General features: G+C 37.7%; 1 pseudogene; it reads right to left on the reverse strand.

Annotated features, from left to right (window-relative positions):
- Window positions 1-1,703: 1,703 nt before the first annotated feature.
- On the reverse strand, window positions 1,704-17,337 carry LOC122089815 (annotated as a pseudogene).
- Window positions 17,338-18,767: the final 1,430 nt, after the last annotated feature.

Below are 18,767 nucleotides of genomic sequence, written 5' to 3' on the forward strand. Positions count from 1 at the left end.
TTTGTCACGAATGAAATGACAATCAACCTCAATGTGCTTCGTGCGCTCATGAAATACTGGATTGGAAGCAATGCGAATGGCACTAGTATTATCAGCATAGAGAGGTGTTGGCTCTGAAAATTAAACAGAGAAATCTTTGAATAACCCATGAAGCCAAACAATCTCACTACAAACTGATGACATGGAACGATATTCAGCCTCTGCAGATGACTTGGAAATTGTATGCTGCTTCTTACATTTCCAAGAAATAAGAGAGTCCCTAAGAAAAACACACCATCCTGAAGTAGAGCGCCGAGAGTCAAGACAACCAGCTGATGTAGGACTAGGTTTGACAAGCCAAACTAGACCCAAACAACAGGATCTTGTAAACCAAAGAACAACCAAGAACCCAATATACCAGCAATAATAAATCAGCAAAAAACAATAATAAATCAACAGTCCATCGATCTCAGTGTTTCAGAATTTCTGTAGCTGAATAGAGACCAGGAAAAACAGAGGCGTAGTAGTCCAATAACAGAGGCTGAACCATGAACAACAACTACCAATTTTAATACATCAACAGCTGGAACAATCGAACCAGAATTCTGGACAGAAGTGAGTTAGAACAGAGATCGACCAGATTTGAAAGATTTAATATATCAGACAATCCCCTGGTCAGATTACTCTAAAAATTGGATCGAGTCTTCCATACAACAAGGGTAACACTCGACCAGAAACTCAAAGCCATCGGGTGGCCAGAACTCCAAATAGACTAGGTTGACAGAATAGGAAACAGAGAGTTTAACCCAGAAATTTCTGCAGAAAAATTCAGATTACTTACTTGAGATGGCTGAAGAAGAATAGTAACAATAAGAAGAAGAAAAAAAACACTTGAAAAGAACCTCTTGGGCTTAACACCGCAAAGAGTCAATTGGATCAAACACCAAGTCCTTCAGCCTTGATCAAACACAAGACAACTCTTCATGAAGAAGACAATAGCAACAACCATTATTTTTTATCAAAATCATTATAGGCTTTTAGGAGCCTCCTCTTCTTTATTTATAATGTTAATGGGGGAAGGAATTACAAAATAGAAGGTTCCTCAAAAAGGAAACTAAATATTCTCCTAATACAATAGTTACTAAAAACTGAAATTGGAAACTAACTGAAATTAGAAACTACTTGAAAAAAGAAACTAACTACTAATGACTTGACTCAATTAATAACTTGACTCCTAAGGAAACAAATATAACTCAAATCAAGCCCAACTAAAAAGGAAACTAATGAAAATGGAAACTAACTAGTAATCCCGTATTCAATCTTAGACCCTCCCTTTTAGACCCATAAAAGTGGCCTATTACACTCAAAACACATGGGATCAAAGGCCCAACATGTATGGAACCCAACCGTAAGCTTATTCCTAATAAAACAAGCCCATTTAGGAAACTAAACTGCATCACCAGCCCAATCAGCATCAGCATAGGCACGCAATTTAATTGAAGAAGAGGAGGAGAAAAATAGCCCTTGTGTAGTTGTCCCTCGCAAATAGCGAATAATGCGGTAAGCAGCGGTGAGGTGCAATTGGCAAGGTGACGAAACGAACTGGCTAACAATATGGACAGCATAAGAAATATCTGGGCGAGTCATAGTAAGATAGATGAGACTTCCCACAAGCTGCCGATATATAGTAGGATTAGAAAGAGGTCCTCCAGCATGCTTAGAGTATTTGACATTAACTTCCATAGGAGTATCCACTTTCTTGTCATCAGTTAAGTTGGCTAGTTTAATCAAATCTTGAACATATTTGTGTTGGTTAACAAAGTAACCCCGTTTAGAGTAGTGAACCTTGAGTCCATGAAAATATGTGACAGGACCCAAATCCTTCATCTTAAAGGAAGAACTTAGGAGCGACTTCAATGTGGTAATAGCATCAATATCATCTCCAGTAATAAGAATGTCATCCACATATAATAGAAGACATGCCATACCTTTAGCAGAAGAATGAAAGAACAATGAGTAATCATGGTAACTCTGAGTAAAACCAGCATGAATAACCACCTCTCGAAAACGTTCAAACCAAGCCCTAGGAGCTTGCTTCAAACCATATAAGGATTTCTTTAGTCTACAAACCATTGATCGATTATATGAAAGACCAGGAGGGGGGTGCATATAAATTGTTTCATTCAAATGACCATGTAGAAAGGCATTCTTAACGTCCATTTGAAATATAGGCCATTGACGGACAGCAGAAAGAGCTAAGACGACATGAACAGTGGTCATCTTAGCAACTGGAGCAAAAGTCTCAGAGTAATACCATATTCCTGTTTATCTCCCTGAGCAACCAAACGAGCTTTATATCTATCAATAGAGCCATCAGACTTGAGCTTCACAGAATATACCCAATGACACCCAATAACTAGAGTATTCGGAGGAGTAGGCACCATATCCCAAGTATCATTTTCCACTAAAGCATTAAGTTCTGAGTCCATAGCCTCTTGCCAACAAGGAATACGACATGCCTGCTGGTAAGATTTAGGAAGAGAAACAGGATCTAACGAAGCAAAAAGAGAAGTAACGAGATCCAATGGAGCAAACAGAGCAAGGGTTCAGATCTTAGCCTTCTCTAGAATCTCTGGAGCATTCCGATCATCTCTGCAGCAAGGGTTCAGATCTCAACCTCTGCCAAGCATTCTGATCCTCCGATTCCAATCTTTCGCTGTCCTGTGAGCAATCTGTGCATCTGTGAATAGTCCTTGTTCAGTTCTACAGTCGTTGTTCAGTTCTGCTGCAATCTGTGCCTTGTGGGTACCCTCCTTCCTCACTTATTAGTTCTTATCCTTATATATATATATATATATATATAAATTTGTTTTGCTGCCACCTATTTTCTGCCACCCATTACCCATTTGCTGCAATACCATCCTACGTCTCTTGCTCTTTTCATTACTCTTTTCATTGACTGCTATTAATTTTTTTTCCCATTATTTGTTCTTCCAAAATGGAAAAATCTGAGATATTGTCGGTTAAATTCGATGGTACAAACTATGGTATTTGGAGGTTTCATTTTCAGTTTTTCGTGGAAGGGAAAGGTTTGTGGGGCTATATCGATGGCTTGACATCCCAACCATCTGTTACTGATCCTTCCAAGTCATTTGATTTGGCTAAATGGAAGATTGATAATGCTAAGATTATCACTTGGATTTTTGGTACTATTGATCCGCATATTGGTATTCCTATGCGTGGTTTTTCCACGTCTCATGAGATGTGGTCATATCTTGAACGAGTTTATCAGCAATCAAATTTAGCCAGAAAATTTCAAATTGAAAATAATTTAATTTCATATGGTCAGGGAGAGAAGTGTATTCAGGAATATTATGTTGGTTTCCTCACTTTATGGAATGAATATGAACAAGCTCATATAACTTCCGATTTATCTGATTGTTGCATTAGAACCTTACAGAAAATATATGTTGAAAGAAAAGTTATGCATTTTCTCATGAAATTGAGAGCTGACTATGAGGTTGTTCGAGCTAACATCCTCAATAGCGGTACCCTACCTGAAATGGATTTGGTTCTTCGGGAGTTGCTTCGGGAAGAGACTCAACTCACTACTCAAACTACCCTTGACCAAAAGAAGGATGATGTGGTATTCTTCGCCAACAAACCCAAATCGAAACCTCCCTCTGATACCATGTAAATCAGTAAAATTCTGTGTCTTGTATTCATGTAGGAAACCCATATAAATACACAAAATTGGACACCCATACAAGGTAAGTCCATAGAAAGAAAGAACTTTACAAGGAAAGAGAATATTACAAAAACCTATACAAGGTTTTATAGGGAAAGGGAATTTACACAAATATAACAGCTATACAATGAAAGGATTGAAAGAATCCTATAGAATCCTATCCTTTCATATAACAGCTATACAATGAAAGGATTACAATGAAAGGATCCTATCCTTTCTCTTTACAATATATAAAGGGTTTACTGTTGAGAGAATGGATTCCCACCTTGTCAGGCACAGTCCAGACAGAAATACATGATATTCTAGACCTAGTAACCTGAAACTATATCTGGCTGGAAAGGATGGAGTAAAATTAGTAGTAAGCATAATATGGAAAACCAACTGAGATTATTTTATTTACGTATGTAAAAGATACATGCACATACTGTATGATACTGCATCACAATCTACATTCATAATATGTAATACTTCAGCAGATAAGCTAGGAAGGGTGGAGATATATTGGGAAATGGTGTAGATTCGTGCATTCATTCCTTACCTTTCCTACTGTGGCATCAGTTTTTTCTTCTTGATGTTACTATGTGTATGTAAATGCACTTGACATGTACAGTTCCCTTCTCAGGTTCTCTGATTATAAAATGATTGATCTTACCTTTAAAAATTCTAGAGATGTATAATTATATTTAATAAACCCCTCCAGGGAGTTTCCCACACCAACAGTTGGAGGCGAGCATGTATCAGATTTAGGATAGTTGTTAGCTAAGTTAGAGTTAATTTCCTATTTTGATTATGCATTCTACTTTCCTATTTGGGTTATGGCTATGTAATAGGTAGTCTATATATTGAATGAAAGGGGAAGTCCCAACCACATGGTTGTGACTCCCAAGTTACACCAATCTCTTTGTCTCTCTCTTATTTCTTCATCTTTCATTCTGGTTCTCAAATCTTTACACCTACTATTTGCTATATTCTGCCAAATGCAGGGATAATTTGTTCATTTTAACTGTTGTATAAATGTGGAAATTCTCTAGAGGTATCTTTCAAATTTAATAGCCCATACAGCCATCAACCATATGGACAATTGTGTGGAGGGTTTTCCTTAGTTGTAAATTTTGTTTCAGTGACCATTTCAGTCGACGGACCAAATGAAAATTTTGGATATTTCAATGTTAACTTTTTGGTCAATATATAAGTATATTTATGTGAATATGTATTCACATAATTATTTTATATATATAATTTTTGAAGAAATTGAGAGTATATGTACATGTGTTTTATACACACACAAACACACACACACACACACACACACATATATATATATGGGAGAGGGATAGGTATGCTGCCGGCTTTCCTGGAGCTAGCGTCTCAACCAACGGAAGTGCTGGGATGGGAGGGGCACAAGGGACTTTTCCAAGGTGAGGAGGAGAGAGATAGACACAGATCCGGGTATACCGGTGGCACACCCAGTCTTTTCCCTATATATATAGATATATATATATATATATATACATATGCATATTTTAGTATTTTGCACATTATGAGTTTATGTAATGCATATATAAACAAGGATAACTTTAACCAAGAGCTGCCTTTAGCTGATGGTTGATACATTGCATCTTTACTCTTTAGTGTGAACTACAGGATCTTATTCTTTCAATCCCTAAGGTTTCTCTAACATAGTTTTGAAATGGGCCAGAGAAGGTTCGGTTCATCGGCTTGGGAGTTGGGACGGAATTGGGTTGGTCCATAGTTAGTAGCAGAAACAGAGATGAAAATTTCAATCAAGAAATTGGCCAAAAATAGTTAAAACCCCAAAATAAAAGTTAGGGATACCTTACCTGCATCTTATCGGATGCGTGCACACTACTGATTTGAAACCTAACCAAAATTTACAGCCATGGTTCTTTCTCTTGTCTTATAACAATGTATAAAGACTTGTGTTGGATTGGCACTACATAGATAATCTATATAGATAGAATCAATATGTGGATGTAGAATAAATAAGGAAGAAATAAGAAAGAATCTCGGGTTTATTCAAAAATTCAGTATCAATAAAGGTACAATAAGCAAGCTCAGCCCTGTTTTCTGACACCACAAACAAGTACCACATGTTTATGCATGCAAAAAAAATGAGATGTGGTCAGTATAAATTTATAATTGAAAGTTATTTATCAAAAAATAAGGAAAAAGAAATCAAACCTGAAAGAGGATGAGCCCAATGAGCACGGGCTGTGTGTCAAAACCAAAAATTTCAAACAAATCCTTTGAGTTCCTCACAAGAGTATACCCTCCAAATTGTAAAAAGGTAAGGACCTGCATTAATGCTAAATGTGACAAATGAAGCTGAGAAAGCAAACCAAAACTACCCTACATATTCACATGAATGAATACCATGAGCCAATCCAAGTGGACTAGTCACTGAAGCAGACGATAATATAGAAAAGATATGTAACTACCAAGGATTATCCTGTTTTGAGAATCACTATGTTGAATATGCATGTATGGCATATCCTTGTTTAGTGAAGGTGAAATAACTTCAATATTCATGGAATTTTTGGAACTCTCCTCACCCAGCCAAGAAAAGAAAAGAAATAAAATAAATGGTCTTGTTCTGAGTCTGCAAGAAATTGTGTGCCTGACACTGAAATGCTTGTTCATGTCAGTCAATTATTTGGGCAATGAGCTTGCTAGGGATGGGGCAGTAAGACTGATTTGTCCCCTTTGTGGGTTAGCAGGCTTAGCTTACGATTGTTGTTGTTGTGCAATTACGTATTGTCTCTTATCTCTTCCTTGTTTTTCAGAAATAAAATTTTCTAATTAAAAATCCAAAACAGAACAATACTTCTTCACATCTGTTGATAAGTATCTAAGGTATCATGAAGACCACCATAGCTCAACTTCACTACATGATCATGGTAACAAAAGAAAGTTGAAGAATGTTCTGATAACCTAATAAAAAAGGAATGGATTTTCAAAGATATTGAACTTCAATAGTTACCCAACCACCCCCCACCCCCCAAAAAAAATAAAAATAAATAAATAAAGGGAAAAAAATATGAAAGCTATATTTTCATGGAAGGCAGAACATACTTGGATTGCAATAAACTTATATATTGGATGACCACGTTTCCAATGCCCCAGTTCATGGGCAATAACAGCAACAACTTCATCTTTTTTGCACTGCCAAGATGCAATTGGGCCATATTACATAAGCTTCAGTGTGAAAAATAGAAATATTACAGCCTAATATCAAATATTTCCACCCTTACGACTATGATTTTCTTATAGAATTCAGTAATGACCTTTAAGAATGTGAAACGCCAGAAGAAAATGAGTAACAACGATGAATAGGATGGTTGATTCTCCCAAATTCCCACAGAACTAAACTGTGATTCGTTTACATGACAGCATTAACATTCAATGAATGTACAAAAATTACACAAACAAGGTGTTTTCACATAAAAAGGCTCAATTAAGTTTTGGAACACGCAGTAAGTATATCTTTTAAGAACTCAGAGGATGATCACTCTGGCAACAGACAACCAGGTAAACATATATATCCAAAAAGAAAATGACAACGAGGAAAATAAAAACGATGAAGCTTCCAATAGCGTCTTAGCAAGGAATGGCAAGGATTCAGCTGAACAGTACCCAAATTCATAAAGCCGTCACAATTTGCAAGCCAAGTACATCAACAAATATGCCATTATCAACAGGGTTGAAAAGGCCAAATAGAATATTCCATTATCAAGTTGGCAGGTAAGGCCTTGAGATTGTCTGTCTATACAATAACAACACGAAACGAAGAAATATCTGGCAGCATTGGATGGAAAGAAGAGATTAGGTCAGTATTTGGAATGGATTCTTCAGAATGTGAATATGCACATTACCATTCCTAGAATGCAGAACTCATTCTAGAGAAGAATGAGAACTTCGTTGGGATCAGCCTAGAATGCATTCTTCACAGTGGAATGGGTTAAGCATTTTATTTTGGTCCGATTCCCTCAAATTGCCAAAGAGAGGCTATTCAATGAAGTGAACTAGGCCTCTGGCTCCCTGGCACAAAATTGTTTGGTTCAAAGGCCGTATCCCTCACCACAGCTTTACAATTTGGCGCACCTTATCCAATTGTGTTCCTACACAATCCTTCCTCATACATCCCCACATTCCTGTTCCTCCCTCCTGCTGCCTCTGCCCTCATGGCTCCAAGGACACTGCTCATCTCTTCTTCTCCTACCCCCTCTCCTCCTCGGTTTGGAAAAGAGTCCTCTCTAGTTGTTGGCCCTCTAGAAGATCCATTATTCCTCTGGATAGGGAATGGGTCTAGATTGATATGACCTTCAGGGGTTCCTTCATCTGTGACGCTATTGGAAAACTAGCTTTCCATGCTACCATTAACCACATCTGGATGGAGCGTAACATCCATAAATGGTCCTCCAATTCTCATTATAAGGACAAGATTTGGAAAACCATCTACCTCAATGTCTCCGCTAAAGTTAGATCTCTTCACCCTCGGCCAATTCCTAATACTCGTAGGAATAGACATATCAAGGCTTCCTGGAGACTGCCGGTTGACTTCATTCCCCCTCCCCATTGATGTCCCCCCCCCTCCCCTTTTTGAGGTTCCCCTTTGGTTTTCTCCAGGGTTAGTTTTATTGTTGCCCTCCCAGATTTGATTGTTTGTTGAGGTTATGCCACCTTCCCCCCACCCCCCCAATTTCTCTTCCCTTTTATATTCTTTCTCCTTGGTAATGAATTAGTTTATTCATCCAAAAGAAAAAAAATGAAGTGAACTGTGAAGAAGTCAACCTGGAATTCCGAAATCTGGAGCTGTTTCTGTATGAAGGCTGAGATCTGGATTTGCAGGTAATTTGAAGACAGAGTATTCCAGGTATTGGAACTTCATTTCTGCTCCGCTCTGCCTTAGTCTTATACTAAAAATGGTCGGCTTTCCATGTTTCATGTGCCTGAGATATAGTGGTTGCGTCATTTTCTGAAAATTTGGATGTGTTCTGCTTGCTTTGAAGCTAATTTCTTATTTATCACTTAATATTTCTGGTGGATAGTTGGGCTCTGTGGTGCTTAGAAGAAAAAGCCGAGCAGTGACCACCTTCAGCACGCACACACACACAGAATACCAGCAACCCCCATGAAAACTCGGGGGGGGGGGGGGGGGGGAACCTTGCACAAAACTTTCTTTCCTCTCACCATCCATCTTGCAAGTGGGTCTAAGGTTTTTTTATTATTATTATATTTATTTTAGACAGCAAAAAAAATACAAAAATACACTCAAATTGTAGTAACCAATTTAACACATATTTTATAATACTAAGTGCACTTGCAGAATGCGGGATGGGATTCTGGATGTATTCCAAAATGAGGCCTGTTCTTAATCACATTTTAGAAATCCAGAACAGGAATGTATACCAAACAGCATTCCTCTCACTCCAGCATGTATTTTAGATGCAGAACATGTTCTGAGGTTGCAAACCAAACACAACCAAGGTCTGGCTAAGAAAGAGAAGAACAAATGAGATTGAATGACGTCGCCAGTGGAAGAGGGAGGAAAATATCGGACCATCTAGCTCTGGACGTAGGATAAAGACATCCTAACAGTTCATATACCTTTCAGTCTGTTCAAGTTAGCACAGAATTTTCATGGGATCCCACCTCCTAATAAAATTCAAAGCAACTTAAAAAATAAGAAATTAAAGGAACTGCAGGTGTAACATGCAAATGATCCCAGCTGTAAGATCAAAAGGAAATAATGGTCAGAAATGTAATATACCTATCACCAATGTTATCATACATAGGCATGCTGCAGGATATAAAGACCTAACAGATTATTATTCCACCCCCGCCCTCAAAAGAAAAAAAAAATTAGTAACTGTGTTATTGTTCCTTCAGGATCATCTCCAGGCCTTTTGAATTGCCAAATCTGCTGAGTATAGGAAAGAGAACACATGTTAACACTTTAAAAGCTAACAAAGTGGCCATTGAACATGAAAGCACAAGTTCAACTAATGTGTGATTGATAATTTGATATGTTATCCTAACTTGTGAAGATGAATTTAAACAGCAAAATATCACTAAGAGAGCAACTTTTGACAAAAAGATTAGAAATCATGAAAGAAAAACCTATCAATAACAACAACTCAGCCTTATCCCAACTAAATGGAGTTGGCTACATGGATCCTTACCCTCCATCAAATCTATTCAAAGAAATTTATGATAAAATGCCTAAGCTATGCATGTTTTTCCTCACCACTTCTCTCAAAGTCATTTTAGGTCTTCCCCTAGCTCTTTTAGCTCCTTCAATCTGAATCAAATCACTTCTCCATACTAAAGCATCTAAAGGCCCCGTTGTACATGGTCATGCCCCTTCAAGCGACTTTCTCACATCTTATCATGTATCGTAGCTACTCCCAAATCAGCTCTAATTTGTTTTTCCTAACTCTTTCCTAGTTTTACCACATATCCATCTCAACATGCTCATCTCAGCTACACTGAGTTAATCTATATGACGTTTCTTAACTGCCCAACATTCCATGCCATGCATCATAGCTGGTCATATGACTGTACTATAGCATTTTCCTTGTGCACATAATCTTATTAAACAATTTGGTTAGCCAAGGTAAACCACATAATCATAAGCTCTTCCACACTTCTATTAGGACCACATATGGACCAGGTGCCTTGTCTAATTTCATCCTCCTTAGAACTTCTATACTTCAAGCACCCTAATTTTTCATATTATATATATATATATAGTGTCCAACCATCGAGATGTTTGAGTTTGAGGGGCTCAAGTGTAGTTGGCGAACTTCCTAAGCAAGTTCCATGTCCCTGAAATTCTCAGGCCGATGTATTGGGATTTGTTAGCCTGAATTTCAGACACATGCCGAGAAACTGAGGCGGGTGGGGGTACAATAGGCCCGAATTAGCGTCAAATCTGCATCTTATGGGCGCCAACAGTGTTATATCACCCAGTAATGAGCCGCCCTGAGGTTTGAGACGTCCGTGAGAGCGTTTGATCACGTGTTGCCTAACGTGAACCGTATCCGTTCTCGCCAGGATACGGAGGGATGGGTGAATAAACTAGCCCTCCAATCCTTAGGAGAGAAGAGAAGTGCCTACATGGGTACTTCTATACATATATATATATATATATACACAAGACATGGTATCTTGATGAGTTGTGCAACCTTCTGAGAAACTATTACTCGAAGTGTCTGCTTACTAGTACTTTATCACCCTCACTTTTAACACATCTAACATGATTAAAATCTCTACTCTTCAGGTCCCTCATTTTATCCATCTTAGATAGCTTTTTCCCTTCCTTGTCCTCAAATTGTTATAGAGATCCTCATATTTCTTCTCCTTTGCTTTTCCACACTCCTTTGGGCTTCATTTCTAGAAACTCTATACCTTTTTAAATCCTCTACATCCTTAGTCCTTCACCATGTCTTAAAACTTCTTTCTTAGCCTTAATGGCTACTTGAAAATCATCATCTCACCACCAAGTCTCCCTAGATGAATGATTTTTCCCTTTCAATTTTCCAAGGATATCTTTAGCAACCCTCTTACTACAAGTAGTCATCTCGTTCCATGTTGTATTAGTGTCTCCATCAAAGTCACACCTTCCTTGTTTGACCAATTTATCAATAAATGATTTCAGTTTCTCTTTTTAGGCTCCACCACCTTATCCTAGGGCAAATGATCTCACCTTTCTTACATTTTGGTGTACTGAGACACATATCCATGACCACTAATCTATGTTGAGTAGTTAGGCTCTCTCCTGGTGTAAGCTTACAGTCCTTACATGACAACCTATTGGTACTTTGAGTTAGAAAGAAATCTATTTTGGCTACTATGATGCCCATTTTTGAAGTTAACTAAATGATCCTCTCTCTTCGAAGTATGTGTTTATTTTGGATAAATCATAAGCCACAACAAAATCTAAAACTGAAGTCCTTGCCTCATCGTCTCTTCAAAACCATATGCTCCATGTCTTCCTTCATAGCCTCTATGATCCCTCCCAATACGTCCTTATAGACCTCTCCCTATAATATACTTTTCTCCTTAACTAAAACCTCACATTAGTGTGTAAACGCTAATTACACTGACAACTTCTTTGTCCAGCCCAAGTGTTTTAACATCCACCACATCATTTTTTTAAACCTTTATCCACTACTATGCCCACTCCACTTCTACAACTTTTATCCCCCGTAGACCAAAGTTTAAAGTCATCAAACTCCTTGGATTTTTTACCCTTCCATCTAGTTCTTGAATATAAATTATGTTAATACTTCTTCTCCTAATAACATCTATCAATTCTAGAATTGCTAATCTAATCCTACGCTTTTGGAATAGCTTCTTTACCCCATTCATCCATGGTGCGAAAACCCTTGCCTAATTGTCACCACATCCGGTTGCCGACACAATGCATCGTTTGCAGGGGAAGCCGTAGCTAACCCTTGCTCACTATACACCACACCTAGGTCAAAGTGTAGCGTGTCACTTCCAGGGGGACGCCCTAGCATAAGGCCGAGAATATAAGGTTCTAGGATCCATTTAAAAAATGTTTGGCTAAAGTCCTTTTTGGTTCTGGCTGCCTACCCGACGCACTAACCCCCCTTCATCTGGGCTTAGGACCAGCAGCAAAAACACTAGTAGAATTGTAAGACAAACCTATCAAAAGAAAAAACCACGTAAGACAAGTCCATGTGTAAGAGAAAAGATTGAGAAATGAGCTTTCTCTAAAATGTTGTTTATGCAGTATTCACTGTGCAAGGATCCAACAGTCACTATAATAAGATCATTACACCACAATGTCATATGGAAAGAGAAGGAAGTTTTGTCAACATAAAAGTGGACAGCCACAACCAAATCACTAAAACATATAATGTCAAAAACTAATGGATCCAATTACATCTAAGTATCTATCCAATCAATATTTCTATTGGAATGAGAGAAATGATTTGGAAATGATTCAATGAAACATTGCCAGCTCACTTAGCCTTGCACCACAAATGGAATCTCCATCCAGTCAAGAATGGTCATACTGCAAATGACAAAAGTAAAATAAATATAGAATCTGGATTAGTCATAGTTTGCATTCCTAGTTCTTCAATGAACAGTTGGGATAAGGCTTGGTTGTTGTTCAATGAACATGAACAGAGAGAGGAGATAGGTGAGAAACAAGGTCCTTTTTTTATGCTCTGTAGTAGAAATGTCTTCATACCTGCTGAATTAACGTATCATAAAGGACAATCCTCTTGTTCTTAAAGAATCCATACATGTAAGCCTGCCAGATATTGATTAGATGAATGAGACCACCACAAAATGATTATTGATATTTGATATATCCAAAGGAAAAACACACAAAAATTCTTATTCATAGAATATATTTTAAAAAGTTGGAGACAAGAAGTATGGGATGGGATGGTTAGATATTTGGCTCACAGAACCAAGGGCCTGTCATACACTTGCCAACTGTCCAATGAGATTCTTCTACACTCTTTCTTTCTTTTCTTTTCTTTTTTTTTTTTCCGGGGGTTTTTTGGGGAGGAGTTTACTTGATAGGTTTTTTGGGGAGGAGTTTACTTGATAGGTTTCTTTTAAGTGTTAAGCATTTCTTAAATTAAAGATACAATTTTTTTTTCTTTTGATCTACTTACCCCTTGACTTCCTCTAGGTTTATAGGAGTTGGGATAGTATCAGAGTAGGAATGTAGGATTATGCAAAAGCCACCCTGCTGCCATCCATTCTCAAGGTAAATTTTGAGACTTCCTTGCGTCGACATGGGCGTCAAGGCTTCAGGGCAAATGCTTTTTAAATATGATTATGCAAAGCCTAGGTCTTGTCCCAAGTATAACCTCAGATAGAGCCGATTGGAGGGCAAATATCCATGTAGCCGATCCCATTTAGCTGAGATTTTCCTGACTTGCTGATATTGAGCTTCTTTCCTTTTACTTTCATCTCTCCTATTTTGTTTTTGCACGGATCCATGTAGCCAACCCATTAAGTTGGGATAAGGCTGAGTTCGTTGCTGTTGTTGAAGGAAAACCCTCACCATGTCAAAGTAAATAAATATATCCAGTAAATTCATAAGCAAATGCTGACAGAGCGACCCAAACCTCATTCATTCTCCTCCGTACTTGTATGAATTCTATGCTGATTGAAAGACTCAAACAAAATCACAATTGTGAAGTAACAGATATTAGATTAAACTATCAGAGTTAAATCCTCACATTGCTATGGCTTGACCCTGTAGATACATGAAGAACAAAGAGTTTCTTTAAAGGAAACTTGAGTGAGGAAGCAAGGTTCTCAATGTTCCGTTTCAGTCGTCCATTGGGAAGCTGAGGGGAGCAGTAAAACAGGGAAAACGAGAATATTCATCATTAATCACTAAAAGAGCACCTGTATGTATCTTCAGGATAAAGGAAGCAGTAACATATGAAATCTAACAAAAAGGTTAACTTAGATCAGGTATGAAGGACTGCAATCTATTAGTTACCAAAATATGTTAGAAGAAAAAATAAATACTCACAGGGGTAAACTTGTTGAAAAGTGGAGCAATTGCAATAGGATAAAGGGTCATCATCATAATGGATACAGCAAACATAAATCCCCAAAGATAGATAGCCAAGTAAGGACCTCCTTTCTGCAGCAATACAAAAACAATGTAAGAGTAATGTATGGACTAGATCAGCACACGATGGGAGTTAATGAATGAATGGGGAGGTTCTAAATATGCCAGGATAAGGGGGTGACTGGCTACCATTTATTTACAGGTAAGGTGCAAAAATGGACATCTCCACCATCTACCATAATGCAATAACTAATGGCATTTGGTGGCACATTTTGCAGCCAACAAGTCTGGAATCAAATCCCACAGAAAATAAATATCAGTTGTAAACCTCATTTTGATTGTTATAAAACAGTGACCAGCTTGATAACATAGTGCTTGCCAGAATGCATAGACTAACATACTAAACAAAAAGAATAATGGGAAGTATGCTATTTAAATCAACACTTCGTCTTGGAATAAACCAAAGATTAAAAAATCCCAGAATCAGGATACACATCGGTCCTGGTTGATTCCAATCCAATCTGAATCGGAATCAACGGGCCAGAATTGGCCAAAATAAGCCCTAATCCTAGAGATTTTAGAGGGGGTATCAGCCAGAATCATGATCGGCCTCAGCCAATTCCAATCCGATGTGGTCGATTCATCCAATATGATTCTTTAATCCTTGGAATAAACATCAGTTAATAACATATCCAGCTGGTCAGAGTAGCTTGTTCTGGTGGTCCATTGACTTGGTCGTATTTTGGCACACTTACTCTCTCCTTCTAACTATTAAACCCTCAATATTGTTTACCACTAAAAGTCTAAAAATAAAATTTTAAATTAAGAAAATGTCCAAACGCATTTGAATTTTTAAAGCAGGCTGCCAGTTGAGAATCATGAACACCAATAAAACCAAACACTACACGAACTAAGGTACCCAACAGTCAATACAAAGCAAATGATGAATTCATAATACCTGTACTATTACAATGATGGCAGCCACAATGGATGGTCCAATTATGATATAAAGGAAAATTGCCTTGAAGATATCCCCAAAGAATAGCCATATTGTTTTCTGAAAAAATATATTAAACAAATAAAAAAAAAAAATCTCTGAAGAAAAATTGATCAAAAAGAGTATAAGATATTTTAAAAGAAAATGCACAGAAAAACGGATGACAATTCAAATGCAGATCTAGTATACCAACAAAGAAGACAACATATACAATATACATGAAAAAGATCCAAGCAAGAGCACAAACCTTATTGAAACCATGTCGAGCCTTAATCACGAAGGTTGAATACAAAGAAAATGGCAAGTCCACCAGTTGAGTCTTTAGATCAGGGCTGCATTGTATAGAATTTACCTACCAGTGTAATTTAGTTTATTTCGGTTTTCGAAGAAAACCCTTTCCTGAGTCTGAAATAGACCTTCTTAATATTTGGATACATCAATTTAATAAAATTTCAAGAAATATCCAGTTCTGCACATTGAGTTTAGACCTTAAACCCTAATAAGATATATGCATAAAAAGAAATATTGTTTAAGAATAAGGAACATGATTTTTCGGTTTCCCCAATAAGATATATGCATAAAAAGAAATTCGAGTGTGGGAAGTATTAATGCAATATTTCCGATGCTGAACTGGCAACTGAACTCATTGCCATAGCAGTAGTAGAGTTCATATCAATACCTGTGACCAAATTATAACACCAGCCAAGAAGTGAGTGTGTGAAGTATTTCATTCTCTGGGTTTAGGTCAATGTACACAAGAAACTCTACCGATATCTGCAGCCCAAATAATGGGATAAGATGAAAACAATATAACAGTGTAAGACGATATCTTCATCCAAGTGTGCATATTTTTTCTTTTTGGTGGTTGGCGGGGTGGGTAGGGAAACTGTTATCACTTACTCACCTTCCAGAAGCAGGGCAAGATGCCGATGTACAATACAAGAGTGACCATTAGTATGGTCACAGCCCCACGAACAAAACGAAAGTAGCTAAAAGACATAGTCAATAGACCAATCAGACAAAATAGATTACTAGAACCCTTGAACCAGATCAAATAACCGTAACAAAACCATGATCTTCAGATAAACTAACCCACCCATAACAAAATGATCTTCGGTGGGCAAGCAAGAAGAGGCAAACCTTTTATCAAGACTATAGGCTCGAGACTTCTCAAATTTTCTTCGACTGATAACTCCTACCAAAGGTTTGGGAGGTGTTGGCATCTTGAGAACAGCATGTTGCCGCAAATTCAGATGTGTCTCGAAAATGTATCCAGATATCATAAATCCTGAGAAGAAGCAGAGGGAGTGTCTTGGTTAGAACGAAACTAAGTTGCACAGTAAAGAAACGATAACCAGAGCAGAATTCCATGACGGGAAAAAAAATCCAAAGCAGAACAAAATAAAGAAAATGAACACTCAATGAACAAACAAAAGAGATTTCTTGTAAATTGGCAAGATCAGTAAACCTATATGTAAGAATCAAAATTACTATCAAGAACTCGGAAGTTTGGCATCGAAATCGAACAACCCAATATCAAAGAAAACAAAATCAATGAAAGAAACAACAGAAAGTACAACAAAAAACACACACACACACACACACAAAAAAATAAGAACCTGGCTTAAGCATTCAATCGGCATTGCATGAGAATCAAGAACATATTCAACAAGAAATGAAAAAAAGAAGTACACGAAAGCTCAGACAAGAAAAGATGGAAAAAAACCCTACCCACTACAGCTTCCAAGTATGGAAACGCCATTGCAGATTCAGACTGGAGTCACGACTGTACAGACTACAAAATCTACCGCTTCCAAGGGAAGAACAAATGCTTTGTTTGCTTGTACAGTAAGACGACGCTGCTTGAATGATTTCGAAATTTCTTCGTTAAAAAGAAATCCAAACGATTTGAAGAGAAGAACAGATGTTCTGTCAGCAGAGTAAAGATCATTTGTTCAAAAGAACTAAATTTAGTTCTGTCCAAAAGAACAAAACCCGTTTCCCGGGAAACTGGTCCACTTAGATTTTTCCGCGGATTAAACTAAATTTAAAAAGGTTCCACCAAAAAAAAAAACTAAATTTAAAAAGGAAAATGGAATACATACACAAAAGTGAATTAGTGATACTACATAGTATACTCCTTACCCAAAAAAAAAAGATACTACATAGTACTCTCTCTCTCTCTCTCTCTCTCTCTCTCTCTCTCTCTCCTTGACCATGTGGGCCCTCTTGTATGGGGAGAAAGATCATTTTCAACTGCTAGGATGCAAGCGAGGCTTCCGATGGCTGTGAAGACCTAGAGGTACGTACGCATGTGACGTTTATGTGTCCAAGTCCTCCTAGTTGTTGGATGTATCATTGGGTGCTTAATCGGTTGGAGAAATTAAAAAAATGGTGTTTTATTTGAAATAAAACCAATACAATTGATACATATCAACATTGATATCAACTGATAATCTGATACCATGAATTAAATATTGTCAAGTTAGATTTTCCATGGATTATATTTTAAAAGAAGAATGAAATACACATAACATACTAATTCTATATAGTAGTCTCTCTCTCTCTCTCTCTCTCTCTCTCTCTCTCTCCAGCAAGCGCCTCATACCCCGTCCCATCAAAATGGAATTGACCTCCATTTCAAGTGTAGTTTGCAAACAATGAGCAAGGTCAAGAGCATGTGCAATAAAGATCCTCTCCAATCACTGGGATGCCCAAAGAAACAGTTGGGAGGACCTAGAAATGTGTATTCATGTGTTGGGGGTGCATGTCTAAGTCCTCCTAGCTATTGGATGCCTCATTGGGTGCCCAAGTGCCCAACTGGTTGGAGAATATCTGGATTTTTATTTGCACTCCAGGCTCCATGTGCTCATGCTTATTAGCTTGATGTGGAAATTGACAATTATGGTTTTAGAATTCAATATCAGATTGACTGTATTGATCAATTTATATCAATATCGACCATGGCCAATATGAAAATAACAATTAAGGTTTTAGGAATTGGTATCAGATTGATTGTATTGATCACTTTCGTATCAATAAGTGGATAACTAATCAATACATATCAATTTATATGGTATAAATACATGGGGAACAAATAATAACGTGGGAAGACCGTTGATTTGGGCCCTGAAATTGTGAAACCAAATGGCCCATCAAACTACTGATTTCAAAGAATGGGCTACACATGGAGCTGAGAACATCATGGACATTAGATGTAAAGATGGCAATGGGGTGGATTAAATGGGCCCTGGCCCAGAGACTCCGCCGGTGGCCAAGGGATTGGTCTTGTTTGGATAATTTACAATAGGACAACTGGACAAAAGAATGCAACCCTCCTAGTGCAGGTACAGGACAACACAGCCACGGGAGCATCTTCATCATGAGAAGAACGGTCTTTGCATACCTGCTGTGTCTAGACGTAGACACACACAAATAGGTTG

Source organism: Macadamia integrifolia, chromosome 9, assembly GCF_013358625.1.
Source record: "Macadamia integrifolia cultivar HAES 741 chromosome 9, SCU_Mint_v3, whole genome shotgun sequence".
Taxonomy (NCBI): domain Eukaryota; kingdom Viridiplantae; phylum Streptophyta; class Magnoliopsida; order Proteales; family Proteaceae; genus Macadamia; species Macadamia integrifolia.